This window comes from Oncorhynchus mykiss, chromosome 18, assembly GCF_057628025.1.
Source record: "Oncorhynchus mykiss isolate SJ-2025 chromosome 18, ASM5762802v1, whole genome shotgun sequence".
Lineage (NCBI taxonomy): Eukaryota > Metazoa > Chordata > Actinopteri > Salmoniformes > Salmonidae > Oncorhynchus > Oncorhynchus mykiss.
This window is the reverse complement of record NC_143039.1, coordinates 52,026,448-52,043,499: the sequence shown is the minus strand read 5'-3', so window position 1 is coordinate 52,043,499 and position 17,052 is coordinate 52,026,448. Positions and strand designations below refer to the sequence as shown.

The window sequence follows — 17,052 nt, the reverse complement described above, 5'->3', positions numbered from 1 at the left end:
TTGTGTTTATAACACCAGGATGGCCGAGAGGTTAAGGCGTTGGACTTAAGATCCAATGGACATATGTCCTCGTGGGTTCGAACCCCACTCCTGGTATGAGTTCTTCTATCATTCGGATGTAATCAATTGTCCTTTCATTTCTTTGGATGAAAGCTGAAAGAATTGTCTTTGTTCCCGTTATTCCTCCTTCAAGTATTTATCCTTTAAAAACACAAATGATACCTAAGTGGTTATGGTGTAGAGTCATTATCAACTTAATTATTATTCTTCTTGCTTCGAAACCCCATTCTTGTATTAAGTTTGATTTGCATGTCAACAAGTCTCATTTAGATCTTTTCTGGCTCTAGGCCAAAATAACTGACTGTGTGCTCCTCATTCCAATTTCACTGGGCTCTTGATTGTACTTTACACCAGGATGGCTGAGTGGTTTAGACTGTTGGAATAAAAATCCAATGAATGCTATCTTCTTGTGGATACCAACCGCATTCCTGGAAAAAACTTACTTTGGATGTAATCAACCCACCTTTCATTCATTTCCAATTAGCGTGGATCAAATCTGAATGAACTGACTATGACAAGATCATCTACTTTGACTAAGCTCTTGTTAGTCTTTTAGAAACACCTGGATGTCAGTGTGTTTAAGGCGTTAGACTCATGATTGAAAATAAAACATTTCTTGTTTGTTCCAAACCTACATCTGGTAGAAAGTTTGATTGGGATGTAATCAAGTTTCATTTACATATTGTCTGGATCAAAGCCAAAAGATCTAACTGTGTGTTCCTTATTCCATTTTGACTGCGCCCTTGATTTTGTGTTTATAACACCAGGATGGCCGAGAGGTTAAGGCGTTGGACTTAAGATCCAATGGACATATGTCCTCGTGGGTTCGAACCCCACTCCTGGTATGAGTTCTTCTATCATTCGGATGTAATCAATTGTCCTTTCATTTCTTTGGATGAAAGCTGAAAGAATTGTCTTTGTTCCCGTTATTCCCCCTTCAAGTATTTATCCTTTAAAAACACAAATGATACCTAAGTGGTTATGGTGTAGAGTCATTATCAACTTAATTATTATTCTTCTTGCTTCGAAACCCCATTCCTGTATTAAGTTTGATTTGCATGTCAACAAGTCTCATTTAGATCTTTTCTGGCTCAAGGCCAAAATAACTGACTGTGTGCTCCTCATTCCAATTTCACTGGGCTCTTGATTGTACTTTACACCAGGATGGCTGAGTGGTTTAGACTGTTGGAATAAAAATCCAATGAATGCTATCTTCTTGTGGATACCAACCGCATTCCTGGAAAAAACTTACTTTGGATGTAATCAACCCACCTTTCACTCATTTCCAATTAGCGTGGATCAAATCTGAATGAACTGACTATGACAAGATCATCTACTTTAACTCAGCTCTTGTTAGTCTTTTAGAAACACCTGGATGTCAGTGTGTTTAAGGCGTTAGACTCATGATCGAAATTAAAATGTTCTTGTTTGTTCCAAACCTACATCTGGTAGAAAGTTTGATTGGGATGTCATCAAGTTTAATTTACATATTGTCTGGATCAAAGCCAAAAGATCTAACTGTGTGTTCCTTATTCCATTTTGACTGCGCCCTTGATTTAGCACCAGGATGGCCGAGAGGTTAAGGCGTTGGACTTAAGATCCAATGGACATATGTCCTCGTGGGTTCGAACCCCACTCCTGGTATGAGTTCTTCTATCATTTGGATGTAATCAATTGTCCTTTCACTCATTTGAAATTTCTTTGGATGAAAGCTGAAAGAATTGGCTTTGTTCCCGTTATTCCGCCTTCAAGTATTTATCCTTTAAAAACACAAATGATACCTAAGTGGTTATAGTGTTAGAGTCATTATCAACTTAATTATTATTCTTCTTGCTTCGAAACCCCATTCTTGTATTAAGTTTGATTTGCATGTCAACAAGTCTCATTTAGATCTTTTCTGGCTCAAGGCCAAAATAACTGACTGTGTGCTCCTCATTCCAATTTCACTGGGCTCTTGATTGTACTTTACACCAGGATGGCTGAGTGGTTTAGACTGTTGGAATAAAAATCCAATGAATGCTATCTTCTTGTGGGTACCAACCGCATTCCTGGAAAAAACTTACTTTGGATGTAATCAACCCACCTTTAGGTCATTTCCAATTAGCGTGGATCAAATCTGAATGAACTGACTATGACAAGATCATCTACTTTGACTAAGCTCTTGTTAGTCTTTTAGAAACACCTGGATGTCAGTGTGTTTAAGGCGTTAGACTCATGATCGAAAATAAAACATTTCTTGTTTGTTCCAAACCTACATCTGGTAGAAAGTTTGATTGGGATGTAATCAAGTTTCATTTACATATTGTCTGGATCAAAGCCAAAAGATCTAACTGTGTGTTCCTTATTCCATTTTGACTGCGCCCTTGATTTAGCACCAGGATGGCCGAGAGGTTAAGGCGTTGGACTTAAGATCCAATGGACATATGTCCTCGTGGGTTCGAACCCCACTCCTGGTATGAGTTCTTCTATCATTTGGATGTAATCAATTGTCCTTTCACTCATTTGAAATTTCTTTGGATGAAAGCTGAAAGAATTGGCTTTGTTCCCGTTATTCCGCCTTCAAGTATTTATCCTTTAAAAACACAAATGATACCTAAGTGGTTATAGTGTTAGAGTCATTATCAAATTAATTATTATTCTTCTTGCTTCGAAACCCCATTCTTGTATTAAGTTTGATTTGCATGTCAACAAGTCTCATTTAGATCTTTTCTGGCTCAAGGCCAAAATAACTGACTGTGTGCTCCTCATTCCAATTTCACTGGGCTCTTGATTGTACTTTACACCAGGATGGCTGAGTGGTTTAGACTGTTGGAATAAAAATCCAATGAATGCTATCTTCTTGTGGATACCAACCGCATTCCTGGAAAAAACTTACTTTGGATGTAATCAACCCACCTTTCATTCATTTCCAATTAGCGTGGATCAAATCTGAATGAACTGACTATGACAAGATCATCTACTTTGACTAAGCTCTTGTTAGTCTTTTAGAAACACCTGGATGTCAGTGTGTTTAAGGCGTTAGACTCATGATCGAAAATAAAACATTTCTTGTTTGTTCCAAACCTACATCTGGTAGAAAGTTTGATTGGGATGTAATCAAGTTTCATTTACATATTGTCTGGATCAAAGCGAAAAGATCTAACTGTGTGTTCCTTATTCCATTTTGACTGCGCCCTTGATTTAGCACCAGGATGGCCGAGAGGTTAAGGCGTTGGACTTAAGATCCAATGGACATATGTCCTCGTGGGTTCGAACCCCACTCCTGGTATGAGTTCTTCTATCATTTGGATGGAATCAATTGTCCTTTCACTCATTTGAAATTTCTTTGGATGAAAGCTGAAAGAATTGGCTTTGTTCCCGTTATTCCGCCTTCAAGTATTTATCCTTTAAAAACACAAATGATACCTAAGTGGTTATAGTGTTAGAGTCATTATCAACTTAATTATTATTCTTCTTGCTTCGAAACCCCATTCTTGTATTAAGTTTGATTTGCATTTCAACAAGTCTCATTTAGATCTTTTCTGGCTCAAGGCCAAAATAACTGACTGTGTGCTCCTCATTCCAATTTCACTGGGCTCTTGTTTGTACTTTACACCAGGATGGCTGAGTGGTTTAGACTGTTGGAATAAAAATCCAATGAATGCTATCTTCTTGTGGGTACCAACCGCATTCCTGGAAAAAACTTACTTTGGATGTAATCAACCCACCTTTAGGTCATTTCCAATTAGCGTGGATCAAATCTGAATGAACTGACTATGACAAGATCATCTACTTTGACTCAGCTCTTGTTAGTCTTTTAGAAACACCTGGATGTCAGTGTGTTTAAGGCGTTAGACTCATGATCGAAAATAAAACATTTCTTGTTTGTTCCAAACCTACATCTGGTAGAAAGTTTGATTGGGATGTAATCAAGTTTCATTTACATATTGTCTGGATCAAAGCCAAAAGATCTAACTGTGTGTTCCTTATTCCATTTTGACTGCGCCCTTGATTTTGTGTTTATAACACCAGGATGGCCGAGAGGTTAAGGCGTTGGACTTAAGATCCAATGGACATATGTCCTCGTGGGTTCGAACCCCACTCCTGGTAAGAGTTCTTCTATCATTCGGATGTAATCAATTGTCCTTTCATTTCTTTGGATGAAAGCTGAAAGAATTGTCTTTGTTCCCGTTATTCCCCCTTCAAGTATTTCTCCTTTAAAAACACAAATGATACCTAAGTGGTTATGGTGTAGAGTCATTATCAACTTAATTATTATTCTTCTTGCTTCGAAACCCCATTCTTGTATTAAGTTTGATTTGCATGTCAACAAGTCTCATTTAGATCTTTTCTGGCTCAAGGCCAAAATAACTGACTGTGTGCTCCTCATTCCAATTTCACTGGGCTCTTGATTGTACTTTACACCAGGATGGCTGAGTGGTTTAGACTGTTGGAATAAAAATCCAATGAATGCTATCTTCTTGTGGATACCAACCGCATTCCTGGAAAAAACTTACTTTGGATGTAATCAACCCACCTTTCATTCATTTCCAATTAGCGTGGATCAAATCTGAATGAACTGACTATGACAAGATCATCTACTTTAACTCAGCTCTTGTTAGTCTTTTAGAAACACCTGGATGTCAGTGTGTTTAAGGCGTTAGACTCATGATCGAAATTAAAATGTTCTTGTTTGTTCCAAACCTACATCTGGTAGAAAGTTTGATTGGGATGTCATCAAGTTTCATTTACATATTGTCTGGATCAAAGCCAAAAGATCTAACTGTGTGTTCCTTATTCCATTTTGACTGCGCCCTTGATTTAGCACCAGGATGGCCGAGAGGTTAAGGCGTTGGACTTAAGATCCAATGTACATATGTCCTCGTGGGTTCGAACCCCACTCCTGGTATGAGTTCTTCTATCATTTGGATGTAATCAATTGTCCTTTCACTCATTTGAAATTTCTTTGGATGAAAGCTGAAAGAATTGGCTTTGTTCCCGTTATTCCGCCTTCAAGTATTTATCCTTTAAAAACACAAATGATACCTAAGTGTTTATAGTGTTAGAGTCATTATCAACTTTATTATTATTCTTCTTGCTTCGAAACCCCATTCTTGTATTAAGTTTGATTTGCATGTCAACAAGTCTCATTTAGATATTTTCTGGCTCAAGGCCAAAATAACTGACTGTGTGCTCCTCATTCCAATTTCACTGGGCTCTTGTTTGTACTTTACACCAGGATGGCTGAGTGGTTTAGACTGTTGGAATAAAAATCCAATGAATGCTATCTTCTTGTGGGTACCAACCGCATTCCTGGAAAAAACTTACTTTGGATGTAATCAACCCACCTTTCATTCATTTCCAATTAGCGTGGATCAAATCTGAATGAACTGACTATGACAAGATCATCTACTTTGACTAAGCTCTTGTTAGTCTTTTAGAAACACCTGGATGTCAGTGTGTTTAAGGCGTTAGACTCATGATCGAAAATAAAACATTTCTTGTTTGTTCCAAACCTACATCTGGTAGAAAGTTTGATTGGGATGTAATCAAGTTTCATTTACATATTGTCTGGATCAAAGCCAAAAGATCTAACTGTGTGTTCCTTATTCCATTTTGACTGCGCCCTTGATTTTGTGTTTATAACACCAGGATGGCCGAGAGGTTAAGGCGTTGGACTTAAGATCCAATGGACATATGTCCTCGTGGGTTCGAACCCCACTCCTGGTATGAGTTCTTCTATCATTCGGATGTAATCAATTGTCCTTTCATTTCTTTGGATGAAAGCTGAAAGAATTGTCTTTGTTCCCGTTATTCCCCCTTCAAGTATTTATCCTTTAAAAACACAAATGATACCTAAGTGGTTATGGTGTAGAGTCATTATCAACTTAATTATTATTCTTCTTGCTTCGAAACCCCATTCTTGTATTAAGTTTGATTTGCATGTCAACAAGTCTCATTTAGATCTTTTCTGGCTCAAGGCCAAAATAACTGACTGTGTGCTCCTCATTCCAATTTCACTGGGCTCTTGATTGTACTTTACACCAGGATGGCTGAGTGGTTTAGACTGTTGGAATAAAAATCCAATGAATGCTATCTTCTTGTGGATACCAACCGCATTCCTGGAAAAAACTTACTTTGGATGTAATCAACCCACCTTTCATTCATTTCCAATTAGCGTGGATCAAATCTGAATGAACTGACTATGACAAGATCATCTACTTTAACTCAGCTCTTGTTAGTCTTTTAGAAACACCTGGATGTCAGTGTGTTTAAGGCGTTAGACTCATGATCGAAATTAAAATGTTCTTGTTTGTTCCAAACCTACATCTGGTAGAAAGTTTGATTGGGATGTCATCAAGTTTCATTTACATATTGTCTGGATCAAAGCCAAAAGATCTAACTGTGTGTTCCTTATTCCATTTTGACTGCGCCCTTGATTTAGCACCAGGATGGCCGAGAGGTTAAGGCGTTGGACTTAAGATCCAATGTACATATGTCCTCGTGGGTTCGAACCCCACTCCTGGTATGAGTTCTTCTATCATTTGGATGTAATCAATTGTCCTTTCACTCATTTGAAATTTCTTTGGATGAAAGCTGAAAGAATTGGCTTTGTTCCCGTTATTCCGCCTTCAAGTATTTATCCTTTAAAAACACAAATGATACCTAAGTGTTTATAGTGTTAGAGTCATTATCAACTTAATTATTATTCTTCTTGCTTCGAAACCCCATTCTTGTATTAAGTTTGATTTGCATGTCAACAAGTCTCATTTAGATATTTTCTGGCTCAAGGCCAAAATAACTGACTGTGTGCTCCTCATTCCAATTTCACTGGGCTCTTGTTTGTACTTTACACCAGGATGGCTGAGTGGTTTAGACTGTTGGAATAAAAATCCAATGAATGCTATCTTCTTGTGGGTACCAACCGCATTCCTGGAAAAAACTTACTTTGGATGTAATCAACCCACCTTTCATTCATTTCCAATTAGCGTGGATCAAATCTGAATGAACTGACTATGACAAGATCATCTACTTTGACTAAGCTCTTGTTAGTCTTTTAGAAACACCTGGATGTCAGTGTGTTTAAGGCGTTAGACTCATGATCGAAAATAAAACATTTCTTGTTTGTTCCAAACCTACATCTGGTAGAAAGTTTGATTGGGATGTAATCAAGTTTCATTTACATATTGTCTGGATCAAAGCCAAAAGATCTAACTGTGTGTTCCTTATTCCATTTTGACTGCGCCCTTGATTTTGTGTTTATAACACCAGGATGGCCGAGAGGTTAAGGCGTTGGACTTAAGATCCAATGGACATATGTCCTCGTGGGTTCGAACCCCACTCCTGGTATGAGTTCTTCTATCATTCGGATGTAATCAATTGTCCTTTCATTTCTTTGGATGAAAGCTGAAAGAATTGTCTTTGTTCCCGTTATTCCCCCTTCAAGTATTTATCCTTTAAAAACACAAATGATACCTAAGTGGTTATGGTGTAGAGTCATTATCAACTTAATTATTATTCTTCTTGCTTCGAAACCCCATTCTTGTATTAAGTTTGATTTGCATGTCAACAAGTCTCATTTAGATCTTTTCTGGCTCAAGGCCAAAATAACTGACTGTGTGCTCCTCATTCCAATTTCACTGGGCTCTTGATTGTACTTTACACCAGGATGGCTGAGTGGTTTAGACTGTTGGAATAAAAATCCAATGAATGCTATCTTCTTGTGGATACCAACCGCATTCCTGGAAAAAACTTACTTTGGATGTAATCAACCCACCTTTCATTCATTTCCAATTAGCGTGGATCAAATCTGAATGAACTGACTATGACAAGATCATCTACTTTAACTCAGCTCTTGTTAGTCTTTTAGAAACACCTGGATGTCAGTGTGTTTAAGGCGTTAGACTCATGATCGAAATTAAAATGTTCTTGTTTGTTCCAAACCTACATCTGGTAGAAAGTTTGATTGGGATGTCATCAAGTTTCATTTACATATTGTCTGGATCAAAGCCAAAAGATCTAACTGTGTGTTCCTTATTCCATTTTGACTGCGCCCTTGATTTAGCACCAGGATGGCCGAGAGGTTAAGGCGTTGGACTTAAGATCCAATGTACATATGTCCTCGTGGGTTCGAACCCCACTCCTGGTATGAGTTCTTCTATCATTTGGATGTAATCAATTGTCCTTTCACTCATTTGAAATTTCTTTGGATGAAAGCTGAAAGAATTGGCTTTGTTCCCGTTATTCCGCCTTCAAGTATTTATCCTTTAAAAACACAAATGATACCTAAGTGTTTATAGTGTTAGAGTCATTATCAACTTAATTATTATTCTTCTTGCTTCGAAACCCCATTCTTGTATTAAGTTTGATTTGCATGTCAACAAGTCTCATTTAGATATTTTCTGGCTCAAGGCCAAAATAACTGACTGTGTGCTCCTCATTCCAATTTCACTGGGCTCTTGTTTGTACTTTACACCAGGATGGCTGAGTGGTTTAGACTGTTGGAATAAAAATCCAATGAATGCTATCTTCTTGTGGGTACCAACCGCATTCCTGGAAAAAACTTACTTTGGATGTAATCAACCCACCTTTCATTCATTTCCAATTAGCGTGGATCAAATCTGAATGAACTGACTATGACAAGATCATCTACTTTGACTAAGCTCTTGTTAGTCTTTTAGAAACACCTGGATGTCAGTGTGTTTAAGGCGTTAGACTCATGATCGAAAATAAAACATTTCTTGTTTGTTCCAAACCTACATCTGGTAGAAAGTTTGATTGGGATGTAATCAAGTTTCATTTACATATTGTCTGGATCAAAGCCAAAAGATCTAACTGTGTGTTCCTTATTCCATTTTGACTGCGCCCTTGATTTTGTGTTTATAACACCAGGATGGCCGAGAGGTTAAGGCGTTGGACTTAAGATCCAATGGACATATGTCCTCGTGGGTTCGAACCCCACTCCTGGTATGAGTTCTTCTATCATTCGGATGTAATCAATTGTCCTTTCATTTCTTTGGATGAAAGCTGAAAGAATTGTCTTTGTTCCCGTTATTCCCCCTTCAAGTATTTATCCTTTAAAAACACAAATGATACCTAAGTGGTTATGGTGTAGAGTCATTATCAACTTAATTATTATTCTTCTTGCTTCGAAACCCCATTCTTGTATTAAGTTTGATTTGCATGTCAACAAGTCTCATTTAGATCTTTTCTGGCTCAAGGCCAAAATAACTGACTGTGTGCTCCTCATTCCAATTTCACTGGGCTCTTGATTGTACTTTACACCAGGATGGCTGAGTGGTTTAGACTGTTGGAATAAAAATCCAATGAATGCTATCTTCTTGTGGATACCAACCGCATTCCTGGAAAAAACTTACTTTGGATGTAATCAACCCACCTTTCATTCATTTCCAATTAGCGTGGATCAAATCTGAATGAACTGACTATGACAAGATCATCTACTTTAACTCAGCTCTTGTTAGTCTTTTAGAAACACCTGGATGTCAGTGTGTTTAAGGCGTTAGACTCATGATCGAAATTAAAATGTTCTTGTTTGTTCCAAACCTACATCTGGTAGAAAGTTTGATTGGGATGTCATCAAGTTTCATTTACATATTGTCTGGATCAAAGCCAAAAGATCTAACTGTGTGTTCCTTATTCCATTTTGACTGCGCCCTTGATTTAGCACCAGGATGGCCGAGAGGTTAAGGCGTTGGACTTAAGATCCAATGGACATATGTCCTCGTGGGTTCGAACCCCACTCCTGGTATGAGTTCTTCTATAATTTGGATGTAATCAATTGTCCTTTCACTCATTTGAAATTTCTTTGGATGAAAGCTGAAAGAATTGGCTTTGTTCCCGTTATTCCGCCTTCAAGTATTTATCCTTTAAAAACACAAATGATACCTAAGTGGTTATAGTGTTAGAGTCATTATCAACTTAATTATTATTCCTCTTGCTTCGAAACCCCATTCTTGTATTAAGTTTGATTTGCATGTCAACAAGTCTCATTTAGATATTTTCTGGCTCAAGGCCAAAATAACTGACTGTGTGCTCCTCATTCCAATTTCACTGGGCTCTTGTTTGTACTTTACACCAGGATGGCTGAGTGGTTTAGACTGTTGGAATAAAAATCCAATGAATGCTATCTTCTTGTGGGTACCAACCGCATTCCTGGAAAAAACTTACTTTGGATGTAATCAACCCACCTTTCATTCATTTCCAATTAGCGTGGATCAAATCTGAATGAACTGACTATGACAAGATCATCTACTTTGACTAAGCTCTTGTTAGTCTTTTAGAAACACCTGGATGTCAGTGTGTTTAAGGCGTTAGACTCATGATCGAAAATAAAACATTTCTTGTTTGTTCCAAACCTACATCTGGTAGAAAGTTTGATTGGGATGTAATCAAGTTTCATTTACATATTGTCTGGATCAAAGCCAAAAGATCTAACTGTGTGTTCCTTATTCCATTTTGACTGTGCCCTTGATTTTGTGTTTATAACACCAGGATGGCCGAGAGGTTAAGGCGTTGGACTTAAGATCCAATGGACATATGTCCTCGTGGGTTCGAACCCCACGCCTGGTATGAGTTCTTCTATCATTCGGATGTAATCAATTGTCCGTTCATTTCTTTGGATGAAAGCTGAAAGAATTGTCTTTGTTCCCGTTATTCCCCCTTCAAGTATTTATCCTTTAAAAACACAAATGATACCTAAGTGGTTATGGTGTAGAGTCATTATCAACTTAATTATTATTCTTCTTGCTTCGAAACCCCATTCTTGTATTAAGTTTGATTTGCATGTCAACAAGTCTCATTTAGATCTTTTCTGGCTCAAGGCCAAAATAACTGACTGTGTGCTCCTCATTCCAATTTCACTGGGCTCTTGATTGTACTTTACACCAGGATGGCTGAGTGGTTTAGACTGTTGGAATAAAAATCCAATGAATGCTATCTTCTTGTGGATACCAACCGCATTCCTGGAAAAAACTTACTTTGGATGTAATCAACCCACCTTTCATTCATTTCCAATTAGCGTGGATCAAATCTGAATGAACTGACTATGACAAGATCATCTACTTTAACTCAGCTCTTGTTAGTCTTTTAGAAACACCTGGATGTCAGTGTGTTTAAGGCGTTAGACTCATGATCGAAATTAAAATGTTCTTGTTTGTTCCAAACCTACATCTGGTAGAAAGTTTGATTGGGATGTCATCAAGTTTCATTTACATATTGTCTGGATCAAAGCCAAAAGATCTAACTGTGTGTTCCTTATTCCATTTTGACTGCGCCCTTATTTAGCACCAGGATGGCCGAGAGGTTAAGGCGTTGGACTTAAGATCCAATGGACATATGTCCTCGTGGGTTCGAACCCCACTCCTGGTATGAGTTCTTCTATCATTTGGATGTAATCAATTGTCCTTTCACTCATTTGAAATTTCTTTGGATGAAAGCTGAAAGAATTGGCTTTGTTCCCGTTATTCCGCCTTCAAGTATTTATCCTTTAAAAACACAAATGATACCTAAGTGGTTATGGTGTTAGAGTCATTATCAACTTAATTATTATTCTTCTTGCTTCGAAACCCCATTCTTGTATTAAGTTTGATTTGCATGTCAACAAGTCTCATTTAGATCTTTTCTGGCTCAAGGCCAAAATAACTGACTGTGTGCTCCTCATTCCAATTTCACTGGGCTCTTGTTTGTACTTTACACCAGGATGGCTGAGTGGTTTAGACTGTTGGAATAAAAATCCAATGAATGCTATCTTCTTGTGGGTACCAACCGCATTCCTGGAAAAAACTTACTTTGGATGTAATCAACCCACCTTTCATTCATTTCCAATTAGCGTGGATCAAATCTGAATGAACTGACTATGACAAGATCATCTACTTTGACTAAGCTCTTGTTAGTCTTTTAGAAACACCTGGATGTCAGTGTGTTTAAGGCGTTAGACTCATGATCGAAAATAAAACATTTCTTGTTTGTTCCAAACCTACATCTGGTAGAAAGTTTGATTGGGATGTAATCAAGTTTCATTTACATATTGTCTGGATCAAAGCCAAAAGATCTAACTGTGTGTTCCTTATTCCATTTTGACTGCGCCCTTGATTTTGTGTTTATAACACCAGGATGGCCGAGAGGTTAAGGCGTTGGACTTAAGATCCAATGGACATATGTCCTCGTGGGTTCGAACCCCACTCCTGGTATGAGTTCTTCTATCATTCGGATGTAATCAATTGTCCTTTCATTTCTTTGGATGAAAGCTGAAAGAATTGTCTTTGTTCCCGTTATTCCCGCTTCAAGTATTTATCCTTTAAAAACACAAATGATACCTAAGTGGTTATGGTGTAGAGTCATTATCAACTTAATTATTATTCTTCTTGCTTCGAAACCCCATTCTTGTATTAAGTTTGATTTGCATGTCAACAAGTCTCATTTAGATCTTTTCTGGCTCAAGGCCAAAATAACTGACTGTGTGCTCCTCATTCCAATTTCACTGGGCTCTTGATTGTACTTTACACCAGGATGGCTGAGTGGTTTAGACTGTTGGAATAAAAATCCAATGAATGCTATCTTCTTGTGGATACCAACCGCATTCCTGGAAAAAACTTACTTTGGATGTAATCAACCCACCTTTCATTCATTTCCAATTAGCGTGGATCAAATCTGAATGAACTGACTATGACAAGATCATCTACTTTAACTCAGCTCTTGTTAGTCTTTTAGAAACACCTGGATGTCAGTGTGTTTAAGGCGTTAGACTCATGATCGAAATTAAAATGTTCTTGTTTGTTCCAAACCTACATCTGGTAGAAAGTTTGATTGGGATGTCATCAAGTTTCATTTACATATTGTCTGGATCAAAGCCAAAAGATCTAACTGTGTGTTCCTTATTCCATTTTGACTGCGCCCTTCATTTAGCACCAGGATGGCCGAGAGGTTAAGGCGTTGGACTTAAGATCCAATGGACATATGTCCTCGTGGGTTCGAACCCCACTCCTGGTATGAGTTCTTCTATCATTTGGATGTAATCAATTGTCCTTTCACTCATTTGAAATTTCTTTGGATGAAAGCTGAAAGAATTGGCTTTGTTCCCGTTATTCCGCCTTCAAGTATTTATCCTTTAAAAACACAAATGATACCTAAGTGGTTATAGTGTTAGAGTCATTATCAACTTAATTATTATTCTTCTTGCTTCGAAACCCCATTCTTGTATTAAGTTTGATTTGCATGTCAACAAGTCTCATTTAGATCTTTTCTGGCTCAAGGCCAAAATAACTGACTGTGTGCTCCTCATTCCAATTTCACTGGGCTCTTGTTTGTACTTTACACCAGGATGGCTGAGTGGTTTAGACTGTTGGAATATTAATCCAATGAATGTTATCTTCTTGTGGATACCAACCGCATTCCTGTAAAAAACTTACTTTGGATGTAATCAACCCACCTTTTACTCATTTACATTCACCGTGGATGAAATCTGAAAGAAATTACTTTGACAAATTCTTCCATTTTGACTCAGCTCGTTTTAATCTTGTAGATACACTTGGAAGGCAGAGTGTTTAAGGCGTTAGACTCATGATCGAAATTAAAATGCTCTTTTGTGGTTCCAAACCTACATCTGGTAGAAAGTTTGATTGGGATGTCATCAAGTTTCATTTACATATTGTCTGGATCAAAGCCAAAAGATCTAACTGTGTGTTCCTTATTCCATTTTGACTGCGCCCTTGATTTTGTGTTTATTACACCAGGATGGCCGAGAGGTTAAAGCGTTGGACTTAAGATCCAGTGGACATACGTCTTTGTGGGTTTGAACCCCACTCCTTGTAGAAGTCTATCTTTGATATGGATATTATCAATTGTCTTTTCACTCATTCAAAATTTGTTTGGATCAAAGCTGAAAGAATTGACTTTGTTCCGCCTTGACTCAGCAAGTGTTTATCCTTTAAAAACACAAAAGATGGCTAAGTGGTTATGGTGTTAGAGTCATTATCAACTTAATTAATATTATTCTTGCTTCGAAACCCCATTCTTGTATTAAGTTTGATTTGGATGTTAACAAGTCTCATTTAGATATTGTCTGGCTCAAAGCAAAAATAACTGACTGTGTGCTCCTCATTCCAATTTCATTGGGCTCTTGATCGTGCTTTATCTACACCAGGATGGCTGAGTGGTTCAGATGTTGGAATAAAACTCCAAGGAACAGGTTGTTCTCGTGGGTCCCAACCCAATTCCTGGCTAAAAGCTTGCTTTGAATGTAATCAAGTCACTTTTAGATATTGTCTGGATCAAAGCCAAAATACCGGCCTCCGTGCTCTTTATTCCACTTTCACTGAGCTTCAGATAGTTACTTATTTGCACCAGGAAGGCCGAGAGGTTAAGCCGTTGGACACATATCCTTGTGGGTTCGAACCCCATTTCTTGTTAAATTTTACCTTTGATTTGGATGTTATCAAATGTAATTTCACTTGTTTGGATTTTGTGTGAATCAAAGCTGAACAAAATGACTGTGTCCCAAGTATTCCACTTTGACTCAGCACTTGTTTATCATTCAGAAACACCTGGCTGATGGCTGAGTGGTGAAGGTGTTAGAATTGATATGAAATGATTGATTCCTCTTGTTGGTTCCAAACCCCCTTCTGGTAGAGTTTTACTTGGATGTAAACAAGTCTCATTTAGATATTGTCTAGCTCAAAGCCAAAATAGCTGACTATGTGCTCCTTATTCCACTTTGAATGGGCTCTTGAAAGTACTTTATTTATACCAGGATGGCTGAGAGGTTTAGAATTGGAATTCAAATCCAACGGACGACATGTGCGTTCAAATCCCACTCTTGGAAGAATTTTAATATGGATGTAATCAACCCTCATTTACAATTAGTATGGGTTAAGGCTGAAATAATTGACAATGGATGGCCGAGAGGTGAAGGTGTTGGAATTAAAATCCAATGGCCTACGTGTATGTTCAATCCCCACTCCGGTAAGACGTTTATAGGGATGTAATCAATCCTAATTTTATTCATTTGCATTTAGTGTGGATTAAAGCTGAAAGAAACGACTATGACAAGTTACTCCATTTTGACTCAGCACTTTAGGTGTTTATCCTTTATAAACACCTGGATGGCAGTGTGGTTAAGGCCTTAGACTCATGATCGAACTGAAGAATGTTCTTGTTTGTTTAAAACCCCATTCTGGTATAAAGTTTAACTTTTAATTGGATGTCATAATTTAGATATCGCCTGGCTCAAAGCCAAAAATCTGTGTACTCTTATTTCCCTTTCACTGGGCTCTTGGTTGTACTATATTAACACCAGAATGGCTGAATGGTTAAGGCGTTGGATTTAAGATCCAATAGACATGTGGGTTTGAACCCCACTCCTGGTAGAAATGTACCTTTGATTTAGATGTAATCTAGTCTCATTTAGATATTGTGTGCTCCTTATTCCATTTTGACTAGGGTCTTGATGGTACTTTATTAAAACTAGGATGGCCGGGAGGTTAAGACGTTGGATTAAGATCCAATGAATAAATGTCCTCGTGCATTCGAACCACACTCCTGGTAGAAGTTTGATTTGGATGTAATCAACCCTCCTTTTGCTCATTTGTATTTTATGTGGATAAAGGCTGAAAGAAATGTCTATGACCCCTTTTTCCACTTTGGCTGGGCTCTTGAGTATATTTTTAGCTACATCAGGATAATGAGAGGTTAAGGCGTTGGACTTAAGCTCCAGTGGACATATGGATTCGAACCCCTCTCCTGGTAACACGTTTAGCTTTGATTTGGATGTAACAAACTCTGATTTGAACTTTGTGTGGATCAAATCCAAAATAAATGACTATGTCCACTTTGACTCAGCACTTTTTAGTCTTTTGGTAACAGCAGGACGACCGAGTGGTTAAGGCATTGGACATAAGCTCCAATGGACATGGGTACACGTGGATACGAAGCCAACTATTGGTATAAATGCTTACATTTGATTTGAATGTAACCCAGTCTCATTTAATTCCTTTGGTATTGTCGGGTCAAAACAAAAGGTGACTGTGAGAACCTTATAATGTACAACAGAATGAGTCATAATAAATGGCAGGGAAACTGTCCAATCGTTTTCCCACCACTCATTCTTCCCATAGGGCGGCGTAGGCTTACCCTGCAGTGAAGTTTTGATAACTGTGTAAACCTCTCTAGGACTAGGTGACTTTTATCAATATATTTGCGTGCATTTACCCAGAAAAATGAAACGCTAATTAGGCTATCATAAAGAACTACAAATGCGATGATGATGATCTGGACGAGACTGCCGAATCGAGGCAAAGGTAAGACTCTCTGGATGAACTATCCAATGTTAGCTAAATGTAGTCATAAATAACTTGGCAAAATGTCTTTAAAATGGACAATTCTGTGCAAGTTTTAAACTGACACAATACCTGTTAGCAAAGTTGTCTGCTAGAGATGACGTGCAAGAGCTTGCAGGGATTTGTAGTTTTGCATGTCTACTTCGACGCTAATAAGCATTTTCGATTCAGAGAAAATAGAGCTGAATATATTGACAAAAAGTTGCCTTGTCCAATAGAGATTGCTGGTTATCAAAACATAACAACCAAGTCAAAATGAACAGCGGATAAACGATTGGAAGCATTTGTTTGACCGCTAGGTTTTATTGGTATTACGACACCTCCACTGTGGGGCTCTACAAAGACTCTCATAAATACACTTTAGTCTTAAGTGATTTCAATGGGTTCATAAATGTAGGTTTACCCATTTCACAGGATAAATAGGAAAATGCTTTGACAGGAAGTTAATGGCACTGTCAGATAGTGGACTTTTCAGAAAAATATATGCCTGCCTTCTTGCATCCACCATCTAATATATTTAGTGGCAGCGGTGGTAAGGAAGTAGCTGGCACGAGCCGTTGCTTTTGTGAGCCGGAACAGCTCATAGGTCAGGAGCCCATCTCCTGTTGCTGTAGCGTGAGGCAGCTTAATGTACAAGTACACCCCTGGACAGGATGCTAGT

General features: G+C 38.0%; 17 non-coding genes across 17 annotated transcripts; all 17 read left to right on the top strand.

The window, feature by feature from the left end:
- The first annotated feature begins 13 nt into the window (after positions 1-13).
- Positions 14-96, top strand: trnal-uaa (transfer RNA leucine (anticodon UAA)). The gene has a single exon. It is a non-coding gene; the product is annotated as a tRNA-Leu (tRNA).
- A 726-nt stretch (positions 97-822) lies between these two features.
- On the top strand, positions 823-905 carry trnal-uaa (transfer RNA leucine (anticodon UAA)). Its single transcript has one exon. It is a non-coding gene; the product is annotated as a tRNA-Leu (tRNA).
- A 716-nt stretch (positions 906-1,621) lies between these two features.
- On the top strand, positions 1,622-1,704 carry trnal-uaa (transfer RNA leucine (anticodon UAA)). The gene has a single exon. It is a non-coding gene; the product is annotated as a tRNA-Leu (tRNA).
- Positions 1,705-2,433: 729 nt separating this feature from the next.
- Positions 2,434-2,516, top strand: trnal-uaa (transfer RNA leucine (anticodon UAA)). The gene has a single exon. It is a non-coding gene; the product is annotated as a tRNA-Leu (tRNA).
- A 729-nt stretch (positions 2,517-3,245) lies between these two features.
- trnal-uaa (transfer RNA leucine (anticodon UAA)) lies at positions 3,246-3,328 on the top strand. The gene has a single exon. It is a non-coding gene; the product is annotated as a tRNA-Leu (tRNA).
- Positions 3,329-4,066: 738 nt separating this feature from the next.
- trnal-uaa (transfer RNA leucine (anticodon UAA)) lies at positions 4,067-4,149 on the top strand. The gene has a single exon. It is a non-coding gene; the product is annotated as a tRNA-Leu (tRNA).
- Positions 4,150-4,865: 716 nt separating this feature from the next.
- Positions 4,866-4,948, top strand: trnal-uaa (transfer RNA leucine (anticodon UAA)). Its single transcript has one exon. It is a non-coding gene; the product is annotated as a tRNA-Leu (tRNA).
- Positions 4,949-5,686: 738 nt separating this feature from the next.
- On the top strand, positions 5,687-5,769 carry trnal-uaa (transfer RNA leucine (anticodon UAA)). The gene has a single exon. It is a non-coding gene; the product is annotated as a tRNA-Leu (tRNA).
- Positions 5,770-6,485: 716 nt separating this feature from the next.
- Positions 6,486-6,568, top strand: trnal-uaa (transfer RNA leucine (anticodon UAA)). Its single transcript has one exon. It is a non-coding gene; the product is annotated as a tRNA-Leu (tRNA).
- Positions 6,569-7,306: 738 nt separating this feature from the next.
- trnal-uaa (transfer RNA leucine (anticodon UAA)) lies at positions 7,307-7,389 on the top strand. Its single transcript has one exon. It is a non-coding gene; the product is annotated as a tRNA-Leu (tRNA).
- Positions 7,390-8,105: 716 nt separating this feature from the next.
- On the top strand, positions 8,106-8,188 carry trnal-uaa (transfer RNA leucine (anticodon UAA)). The gene has a single exon. It is a non-coding gene; the product is annotated as a tRNA-Leu (tRNA).
- A 738-nt stretch (positions 8,189-8,926) lies between these two features.
- trnal-uaa (transfer RNA leucine (anticodon UAA)) lies at positions 8,927-9,009 on the top strand. Its single transcript has one exon. It is a non-coding gene; the product is annotated as a tRNA-Leu (tRNA).
- A 716-nt stretch (positions 9,010-9,725) lies between these two features.
- trnal-uaa (transfer RNA leucine (anticodon UAA)) lies at positions 9,726-9,808 on the top strand. The gene has a single exon. It is a non-coding gene; the product is annotated as a tRNA-Leu (tRNA).
- A 738-nt stretch (positions 9,809-10,546) lies between these two features.
- trnal-uaa (transfer RNA leucine (anticodon UAA)) lies at positions 10,547-10,629 on the top strand. Its single transcript has one exon. It is a non-coding gene; the product is annotated as a tRNA-Leu (tRNA).
- Positions 10,630-11,344: 715 nt separating this feature from the next.
- trnal-uaa (transfer RNA leucine (anticodon UAA)) lies at positions 11,345-11,427 on the top strand. Its single transcript has one exon. It is a non-coding gene; the product is annotated as a tRNA-Leu (tRNA).
- A 738-nt stretch (positions 11,428-12,165) lies between these two features.
- trnal-uaa (transfer RNA leucine (anticodon UAA)) lies at positions 12,166-12,248 on the top strand. Its single transcript has one exon. It is a non-coding gene; the product is annotated as a tRNA-Leu (tRNA).
- A 716-nt stretch (positions 12,249-12,964) lies between these two features.
- On the top strand, positions 12,965-13,047 carry trnal-uaa (transfer RNA leucine (anticodon UAA)). Its single transcript has one exon. It is a non-coding gene; the product is annotated as a tRNA-Leu (tRNA).
- Positions 13,048-17,052: the final 4,005 nt, after the last annotated feature.